The 10139-nt window shown below is 36.1% G+C and overlaps 1 long non-coding RNA gene across 4 annotated transcripts in view; it reads left to right on the top strand.

The window, feature by feature from the left end:
• The window catches only part of LOC133629859 (uncharacterized), a 90934-nt gene that overhangs the window by 2362 nt on the left and 78433 nt on the right, over nucleotides 1-10139 (top strand). For all 4 annotated transcript variants that reach the window (XR_009821136.1, XR_009821133.1, XR_009821135.1 and 1 more), the window contains exon 2: nucleotides 1991-2056. This is a non-coding gene — a long non-coding RNA (uncharacterized LOC133629859). The remainder of the gene's footprint in view (nucleotides 1-1990; nucleotides 2057-10139) is intronic.

Raw genomic sequence — 10139 nt, 5'->3', positions numbered from 1 at the left:
AAAAAGTTGTGAGTGCTAGCAGTTTGAAAAAAAGGTGAGAAACAATTTTGAATTCAAGTAGTTCCGCACTGTTACTTTTTTTTGCAGCGTATCTACGAAAATATAAGACAACATGTTTTTTAACTTTTACTACTACTATGCCCCAGCAAAATAATGTTACATACACCTGATGGTATGGCAATAACAAAAGATTGAATGAAAGTACAGCAACAATAAAAAGTATGAAGTTGGTTCTCCCTTCCGTCCTTCATCGCCATCTTCAATAAAAATAAGTGATTATTCATTAATACACTGTTTTCTGCGTGTAAACAATGATATTTTTCTATAAAAAGTGTGTTTTGTGGGTATCTAGAGCGGATTAATTGGATTTACATCATTATTATGAGGATAATTGCTTCAGTTTTGGAACAATTATAGTTTAGTCGAACCTTTTGGAATGGATTACAGAAAGAGGTACCTGTGTGTGTGTGTGTGTGTGTGTGTGTGTGTGTGTGTGTGTGTGTGTGTGTGTGTGTGTGTGTGTGTGTGTGTGTGTGTGTGTGTGTGTGTGTGTGTGTGTGTGTGTGTGTGTGTGTGTGTGTGTAAAAAAATATATATACCGTAATTTCCGGACTATAAGCCGCACCAGCTAAATTTAGGGGAAAATACAGATTGCTCCATATATAAGCCGCACCCGACTATAAGCCGCAGGGTTTTGATGTGTAATTACCCTAGTATATAGGGGTTCCTGCTACTACGGAGGGGATTTTCGGGACAGAGATGACTGTTTGGGAACGCAAAGCGTCCCATTTATTAACAATAAATCTTTCAATCATTCAATCAAACTTTCACATTTTTGACATGGCGAACAGCATTCGTGCAGAGTACAAATAATACAACGGTGCAAAGTAATACAAAGTGCTTGCCTGTACGTTATCAAAATAACCAGCCTACCAGTATATGGAAAGTCAGTCTTTAATCATTGTGTCATCGTCTTCCTCCTGCGTACTAAAACCACCGAAATCCTCTTCGTCGGTGTCGGAGAAGAACAGGCCGTAAATAAGCCGCACCCTTGTATAAGCCGCAGGGACCAGAACGAGGGGAAAAAGTAGCGGCTTATAGTCCGGAAATGACGGTATATAAATTTTGTCTAAATAAAGAAGTCATCCTACAGTCATCTTTAGGGCTATAACGATTAATCGATTAGTTTGGTTGCAAAAAAAACGCCTCAATTTATATTCTGCTGCTTCGATTAATCGTTTGAGTGTAACAAATAAGAATTGATGAAATAAATAAGACTGCATGGAGCACTGAGAACTTTAAACACACAAACTTAGTTTAGGATATTTTAAATTGTATTTATTTTTTTAATAAATAATAATGCACACATGTTAAACGTGCAATTTCAATGTTGATAATGTGCATTTCTTAGACAAATTAAGGTTATGGCATGAAAAATGTGTTTTTATTTGAACTACTGTCCCTAAAATTTGCATTATGGTTATAAAGTGTGTTTTATCCGATTAATCGAACAAACTAATCGATTCTCAAACTGTGGTACACAGGCTCCATCTAGTGGTGCGTCAAAGAAGTCTGTAAATATAGTATGTGCTGTACTTTGTTGTGTATTTTATATAGGCCATACTATTAAATATACTTGTTAAATAAAACCTCTGCTGTTTTTTAATGAATACATAGGCCTACTGCTCTACTGAATTTGAATGTTGCTTTGTAGTGATACTTGGAAAAGTGTTTTCTGAGGTGAAAAAATAGTTTGAGAACCACTAAACAAATCAATAGATTACACAATTACTAAAACATTGGATAATTTCAGTTTTAATCATCTTATATGCGGGTCAATACAGTTAGTGCTTTATGCTGCTTCACATTCATATGGTTCTTGCAGTGATGGGCTGAGTAAATATGTAAATGTAAAAGTGATCAAGCACACTTCATGCTAAGTAAGTTGAAGTGTTCTTAAGGACGCCCGTCTGCTTTTTTTCATCCACAGGAAGCTGTCAAAACGTCCATCTTGGAGACTCAAGAAGGATGTTTTTCCCCCGTCTGAACTTTCACGGTACTCCCAGCACACACTTCACACGCTTCATCTTTTTATTGCATATTTGTTTTTTTCATGCACGCCGCAATCATCACACACACGCCCTCACTCGGCCTCGATGCGATATTTTGGCGTTTCAGCATCACTAGCGAGGCTACTACGTGCGGGAGATGAGGCACTGGTCTTATTTCAAATCTAGCTAATTGTTGGTTATTGCGTTGTTTGTCATTACAGCCACTAGAGGGCACTTGGGATTTCCCCCTTTTATTTGTTTGGGTAAGAAAATGTGCGAACAGATGTGTGTTGCTGGTGGGGGCTGTGCAGTACAAAGTGCTTGTGGCGTGGACACTCGGCCATGTTTTTCCAACAAATGGCGCTAATGCAGAGCAGCCATTTGGATTATAGTCATGTGTGAGATATTGCAGTACCATATAGTAGTGTGAGACTGTATTCCATATTGCAGTACCATATAGTAGTGTGAGACTGTATTCTATATTGCAGTACCATATAGTAGTGTGAGGCTATATTCCATATTGCAGTACCATATAGTAATGTGTGAGACTATATTCTTTATTGCAGTACTATATAGTTATGTGAGACTATATTCCATATTGCAGTACTATATAGTAATGTGTGAGACTAAATTCCATTTTGCAATACCATATAGTAATGTGAGACTATATTCTATTCTGCAGTACCATATAGTAATATGTGAGACTTTATTCCATATTGCAATACCATATAGTAATGTGAGACTATATTCTATATTGCAGTACCATATAGTAATGTGTGAGACTTTATTCCATATTGCAGTACCATATAGTAATGTCAGACTATATTCTATATTGCAGTACCATATAGTAATGTGTGAGACTTTATTCCATATTGCAGTACCATATAGTAATGTGTGAGACTATATTCCATATTGCAGTACTATATAGTAATGTGTGAGACTATATTCCATATTGCAGTACCATATAGTAATGTGTGAGACTAAATTCCATATTGCAATACCATATAGTAACGTGAGACTATATTCTATATTGCAGTACCATATCTTGTGTGAGACTATATTCCATATTGCAGTACTATATCGTAATGTGTGAGACTATATTCCCTATTGCAGTACCATATAGTAATGTGTGAGACTATATTCCATATTACAGTAATGTATAGTAATTTGTGAGACTATATTCCCTATTGCAGTACCATATAGTAATGTGTGAGACTATATTCCATATTACAGTAATGTATAGTCATTTGTGAGACTATATTCCATATTACAGTAATGTATAGTCATTTGTGAGACTATATTCCATATTGCAGTACCATATAGTAATGTGTAAGACTATATTCTATATTGCAGTACTATATAGTAGTGTGTGAGACTATATTCTATATTTCAGTACCATATAGTAATGTGTGAGACTATATTCCATATTGCAGTACCATATAGTAATGTGTGAGACTATATTCTATATTGCAGTACCATATAGTAATGTGTGAGACTATATTCCATATTGCAGTATCATATAGTTGTGTGAGACTATATTCCATATTGCAGTACCATATAGTTGTGTGAGACTATATTCCATATTGCAGTACTATATAGTAATGTGAGACTAAATTCCATATTGCAATACCATATAGTAATGTGAGACTATATTCTATATTGCAGTACCATATAGTAATGTGTAGGGTTGGGTATCGAGTATCGATTGGAACCGGGACTAACGTTCTGATACTCCCGGAATCGTTCAAAAGTTTAAATTTCGATTCCTAGTTTCGATACCCAGTCCGCCGACCGGAAAAAAATATGTCCGCCGAACCGGAAGAAGAAGCCGCTGAACACCAACGAAGAAGCGCCCACCGCCGGAAGTGTTAGCATAGCCGAGCGAGTCAGTCAAGCTCAAGCATGGATAGCGGGCGTCGGCGGTCGAAAGTGTGGCTTTACTTTACAAAAAAAAATGAAATAACCGCAAAATAACAGAGCTCCATGTCCATCAAGAAACGAGTGGAGAGAGAGCTGCAGATGTACCAGGACGTTCCACCGATACTTATGTCTGACGACCCTGCTGCATGGTGGTGGTCCGGTGGAACCAACAAAAGACTTATCCTTTGCTGTCAGATCTTGCTTTCTCCTATTTATGCGTTCAAGCTTCTTCCACACCCAGCGAACAAGTATTTTCCACAGCAAGAGACACTATCTGTCCAGAACGCTCACGCATCCTGTCTGAGAAGGCGGATATGGTCATTTTCCTAAACAAGAACTGTCTCTGATTTTATACTGTACCTGCTGCTAATCTGGACTGGGTTTTGCAAGTTGTTTCTTATTGTTTATTTGCTTTTCTGCACCAGGTTAGCCCATCAGTGGGAGCACGGTAACATTTTTAAGTACCTGCAGCATCATACACTTGTGTGTGTAAATGTGTTTTCATGAGGTTTCCTGCAGCATCATACACGTATGTGTAAAGGTGTTTTCATGAGGTTTCCTGCAGCATCATACACTTATGTGTAAAGGTGTTTTCATTAGGTTTCCTGCAGCATCATACACTTATGTGTAAATGTGTTTTCATGAGGTTTTCAAAAAATAAAGCTCTCTTGAGGAAAGTGTACCCCTGGGAAAATGTATTCATAATTTATAATATTTATATTCAAGTTCATAGATTTGATATTTATATTCTAGTTGAAAACAGCCCTGTGAGGAATTTATAGTAAAGTTCATAAAAAGTTAATAGAATTAAAATTGATGGAGAATGTCTGACTATTTCATTCAGAAAGACTGTAGGTTAGCTAGCTCATTTAAAATATCCTAAACTTTTTTTTGACCCTGCCTCTTAAAAGAATCAGAATCGAGAATCGCCAGGAATCGGAATCGTTCGAATTCAAACAATACCCAACCCTAGTAATGTGTGAGACTATATTCCATATTGCAGTACCATATAGTAATGTGCGAGACTATATTCTATATTGCAGTACTATATAGTTATGTGAGACTATATTCTATATTGGAGTACTATATAGTTATATGTGAGACTATATTCTATATTGCAGTACTATATAGTTATATGTGAGACTATATTCCATATTGTAGTACTATATACCGTATTTTTCGGACTATGAGTCGCAGTTTTTTTCATAGTTTGGCCGGGGGTGCGACTTATACTCAGGAGTGACTTATGTGTGGAATTATTAACACATTACCGTAAAATATCAAATAATATGATTTAGCTCATTCACGTAAGAGACTAGACGTATAAGATTTCATGGGATTTAGCCATTAGGAGTGACAGATTGTTTGGTAAACGTATAGCATGTTCTAGATGTTATAGTTATTTGAATGACTCTTACCATAATATGTTACGTTAACATCCCAGGCACGTTCTCAGTTGGTTATTTATGCCTCATATAACGTACACTTATTCAGCCTGTTCACTATTCTTTATTTATTTTAAATTGCCTTTCTGTTTTTTTTTGTTTTTTTTGTTTTTTTATTGACATCCAGCATCAGACATTCCTATCCATTACATCATATTCACATAAATCATATATCTATTGTCTGCCCTAAATGTCCAAATATTTTTGTTTATATCCCATCCATACCAACCCCCTCACCCCCCTATTGAAATTGCCTTTCAAATGTCTATTCTTGGTGTTGGGTTTTATCAAATACATTTCCCCAAAAAATGCGACTTATACTCCAGTTCGACTTATGTTTTTTCCTTTTTTACATTTTCGGCCGGTGCGACATATACTCCGAAAAATACGGTAGTAATGTGTGAGACTATATTCCATATTACAGTACCGTATAGTAATGTGTGAGACTAAATTCCATATTGCAGTACCTTATAGTAATGTGTGAGACTATGTTCCATATTGCAGTACTGTATACTTGTGTGAGACTATAATCCATATTGCAGTACCATATGGTAATGTGCGAGACTATATTCCATATTGCAGTACCAAATGGTAATGTGTGAGACTATTTTCCATATCGCAGTACCATATGGTAATGTGTGAGACTATATTCCATATTGCAGTACTATATGGTAATGTGTGAGACTATATTCCATATTGCAGTACAATATAGTAATGGTGTGAGACTATATTCCATATTGCAGTACCATATGGTAATGTGTGAGACTATATTCTATATGGCAGTACCATATGGTAATGTGTGAGACTACATTCCATATTGCAGTACCATATGGTAATGTGTGAGACTATATTCCATATTGCAGTACAATATAGTAATGTGTGAGACTATAGTCCATATTACAGTAATGTATAGTAATGTGAGACTATATTCCATATTGCAGTACCATATAGTAATGTGTGAGACTATATTCTATATTGCAGTACTATATAATGTGTGAGACTATATTCTATATTGCAGTACTATATAGTTATATGTGAGACTATATTCCATATTGTAGTACTATATACCGTATTTTTCGGACTATAAGTCTCAGTTTTTTTCATAGTTTGGCCCGGGGGTGCGACTTATACTCAGGAGTGACTTATGTGTGAAATTATTAACACATTAACGTAAAATATCAAATAATATTATTTAGCTCATTCACGTAAGAGACTAGACGTATAAGATTTCATGGGATTTAGCCATTAGGAGTGACAGATTGTTTGGTAAACGTATAGCATGTTCTAGATGTTATAGTTATTTGAATGACTCTTACCATAATATGTTACGTTAACATCCCAGACACGTTCTCAGTTGGTTATTTATGCCTCATATAACGTACACTTATTCAGCCTGTTCACTATTCTTTATTTATTCTAAATTGCCTTTCTGTTTTTTTTTGTTTTTTTTGTTTTTTTATTGACATCCAGCATCAGACATTCCTATCCATTACATCATATTCACATAAATCATATATCTATTGTCTGCCCTAAATGTCCAAATATTTTTGTTTATATCCCATCCATACCACCCCCCTCACCCCCCTATTTAAATTGCCTTTCAAATGTCTATTCTTGGTGTTGGGTTTTATCAAATACATTTCCCCAAAAAATGCGACTTATACTCCAGTTCGACTTATGTTTTTTCCTTTTTTACATTTTCGGCCGGTGCGACATATACTCCGAAAAATACGGTAGTAATGTGTGAGACTATATTCCATATTACAGTACCATATAGTAATGTGTGAGACTAAATTCCATATTGCAGTACCTTATAGTAATGTGTGAGACTATGTTCCATATTGCAGTACTGTATACTTGTGTGAGACTATAATCCATATTGCAGTACCATATGGTAATGTGTGAGACTATATTCCATATTGCAGTACCAAATGGTAATGTGTGAGACTATATTCCATATCGCAGTACCATATGGTAATGTGTGAGACTATATTCCATATTGCAGTACTATATGGTAATGTGTGAGACTATATTCCATATTGCAGTACAATATAGTAATGGTGTGAGACTATATTCCATATTGCAGTACCATATGGTAATGTGTGAGACTATATTCTATATGGCAGTACCATATGGTAATGTGTGAGACTACATTCCATATTGCAGTACCATATGGTAATGTGTGAGACTATATTCCATATTGCAGTACAATATAGTAATGTGTGAGACTATAGTCCATATTACAGTAATGTATAGTAATGTGAGACTATATTCCATATTGCAGTACCATATAGTAATGTGTGAGACTATATTCTATATTGCAGTACTATATAGTTATATGTGAGACTATATTCCATATTGCAGTACCATATAATAATGTGTGAGACTATATTCTATATTGCAGTACTATATAGTTATATGTGAGACTATATTCCATATTGCAGTACCATATAGTAATGTGTGAGACTATATTCTATATTGCAGTACTATATAGTTATATGTGAGACTATATTCCATATTGTAGTACTATATACCGTATTTTTCGGACTATAAGTCTCAGTTTTTTTCATAGTTTGGCCCGGGGGTGCGACTTATACTCAGGAGTGACTTATGTGTGAAATTATTAACACATTAACGTAAAATATCAAATAATATTATTTAGCTCATTCACGTAAGAGACTAGACGTATAAGATTTCATGGGATTTAGCCATTGGGAGTGACAGTTTGGTAAACGTATAGCATGTTCTATATGTTATAGTTATTTGAATGACTCTTACCATATGTTACGTTAACATACCAGGCACAATCTCAGTTGGTTATTTATGCCTCATATAACGTACACTTATTCAGCCTGTTGTTCACTATTCTTTATTTATTTTAAATTGCCTTTCAAATGTCTATTCTTGGTGTTGGGTTTATCAAATAAATTTCCCCAAAAAATGCGACTTATGTTTTTTTCCTTCTTTATAATGCATTTTCGGCCAGTGACCTTATAGTAATGTTTGAGACTATGTTCCATATTGCAGTACTGTATACTTGTGTGAGACTATAATCCATATTGCAGTACCATATAGTCATGTGTGTCCATATTGCAGTACCAAATGGTAATGTGTGAGACTATATTCCATATTGCAGTACCAAATGGTAGTGTGTGAGACTATATTCCGTATTGCAGTACAATATAGTAATGGTGTGAGACTATATTCCATATTGCAGTACAATATAGTAATGGTGTGAGACTATATTCCGTATTGCAGTACAATATAGTAATGGTGTGAGACTATATTCCGTATTGCAGTACAATATAGTAATGGTGTGAGACTATATTCCATATTGCAGTACAATATAGTAATGGTGTGAGACTATATTCCGTATTGCAGTACTGTAAACTTATGTGTGAGACTATATTCCATATTGCAGTACAATAGTGAGTCATAAGAGAAGCTTCCTGCAGGTCTCTCTTGGCTGCAGGCTAAACGTGACTGACAGCAACCAAAACGGGTCATCATCTCCGTCTCCAGCTTTCTTTTCCAATTGAACGCTACAGTGACAGCGGAATGGCCAGGTAGTGTTTTCGCACGTCAATACAGCAGGTTTTGTTTTCTTCTCCGCACAAGACAAACACGGTGCAGGGAAAGCGAGAGGAAGTTGATGGATGGCTTGATCCTCTGCAGTGGGCGGAGGAAACAGGAGGAAGGTGTACAACAACATGACATAATTTCATCTTTTATCAGTACCTATTGCAAGTTTTAACCGCGCTTTATAGGCCTTCCATTGAATCCAATTCCATCCTTTAGCATCCCCAGGTAATAAAATGTAAAAATGCTCAATTAAATTAACTGTGAAATGTATATTTTACTAAGCCAAGTCTCCTCCAAATAGATCTGTTTGCATATTGAACAATACGATTTAAAAGATGCAGTCAAACTACCTTTAGCGCTTTAAAAATGGCATTTGTTGCTTGTCCCTGCTTCCTAAATGTAGACTTTACCATTACATGTATTTAAGTAGGAGTGTCCAATACACTTTTTACACTTCCGATATTAGAGCCTTGAGTTAATACGGTACATATTTATCAGCACTTATCATACATGCTTTTATTATTTTGTGTTGTGGAACGTTAGAAAAGGCAATGATAGGTATACATTTATTATTAATCGTTTGGAGTGGACTAATGCTGTCTTTAAGGTTGAAGTGGAGCGCTAATGACCTTGTGGCTAGAGTGTCCGCCCTGAGATCGGTATGTCGTGAGTTCAAACCCCGGCCGAGTCATACCAAAGACTACAAAAATGGGACCCATTACCTCCCTGCTTGTCACTCAGCATCAAGGCTGGAATTGGAGGTTGAATCACCAAAATGACTCCCGAGCGCGGCCACCGCTACTGCTCACTGCTCCCCTCCCCTTCCAGGGGGTGGAACAAGGGGATTGGTCAAATGCAGAGAGTAATTTCACCACACGTAGTGTTTGTGACTATCAGGGGTACTTTAACTTTAAATTGTACCCATTTGTTGCGGTTTACCTGACACATTAAACGTGACAAATTGGGGGGTGCACTTGCCACTTTTAGCCGCCAGATGACAGTTAAGTGTTGAAATTGAAGTACCAATAATTGTCACACACACACAAAGTGTGGCGAAATTATTCTCTGCATTTGACCCATCACCCGGATAATCTTAACAAAAAACTCGTCAAAACAGCCCAATACCTATAATATGGGCTTT

Source organism: Entelurus aequoreus, linkage group LG15 (genome assembly GCF_033978785.1).
Source record: "Entelurus aequoreus isolate RoL-2023_Sb linkage group LG15, RoL_Eaeq_v1.1, whole genome shotgun sequence".
Lineage (NCBI taxonomy): Eukaryota > Metazoa > Chordata > Actinopteri > Syngnathiformes > Syngnathidae > Entelurus > Entelurus aequoreus.
This window is presented reverse-complemented; position numbering and strand designations above follow the sequence as displayed.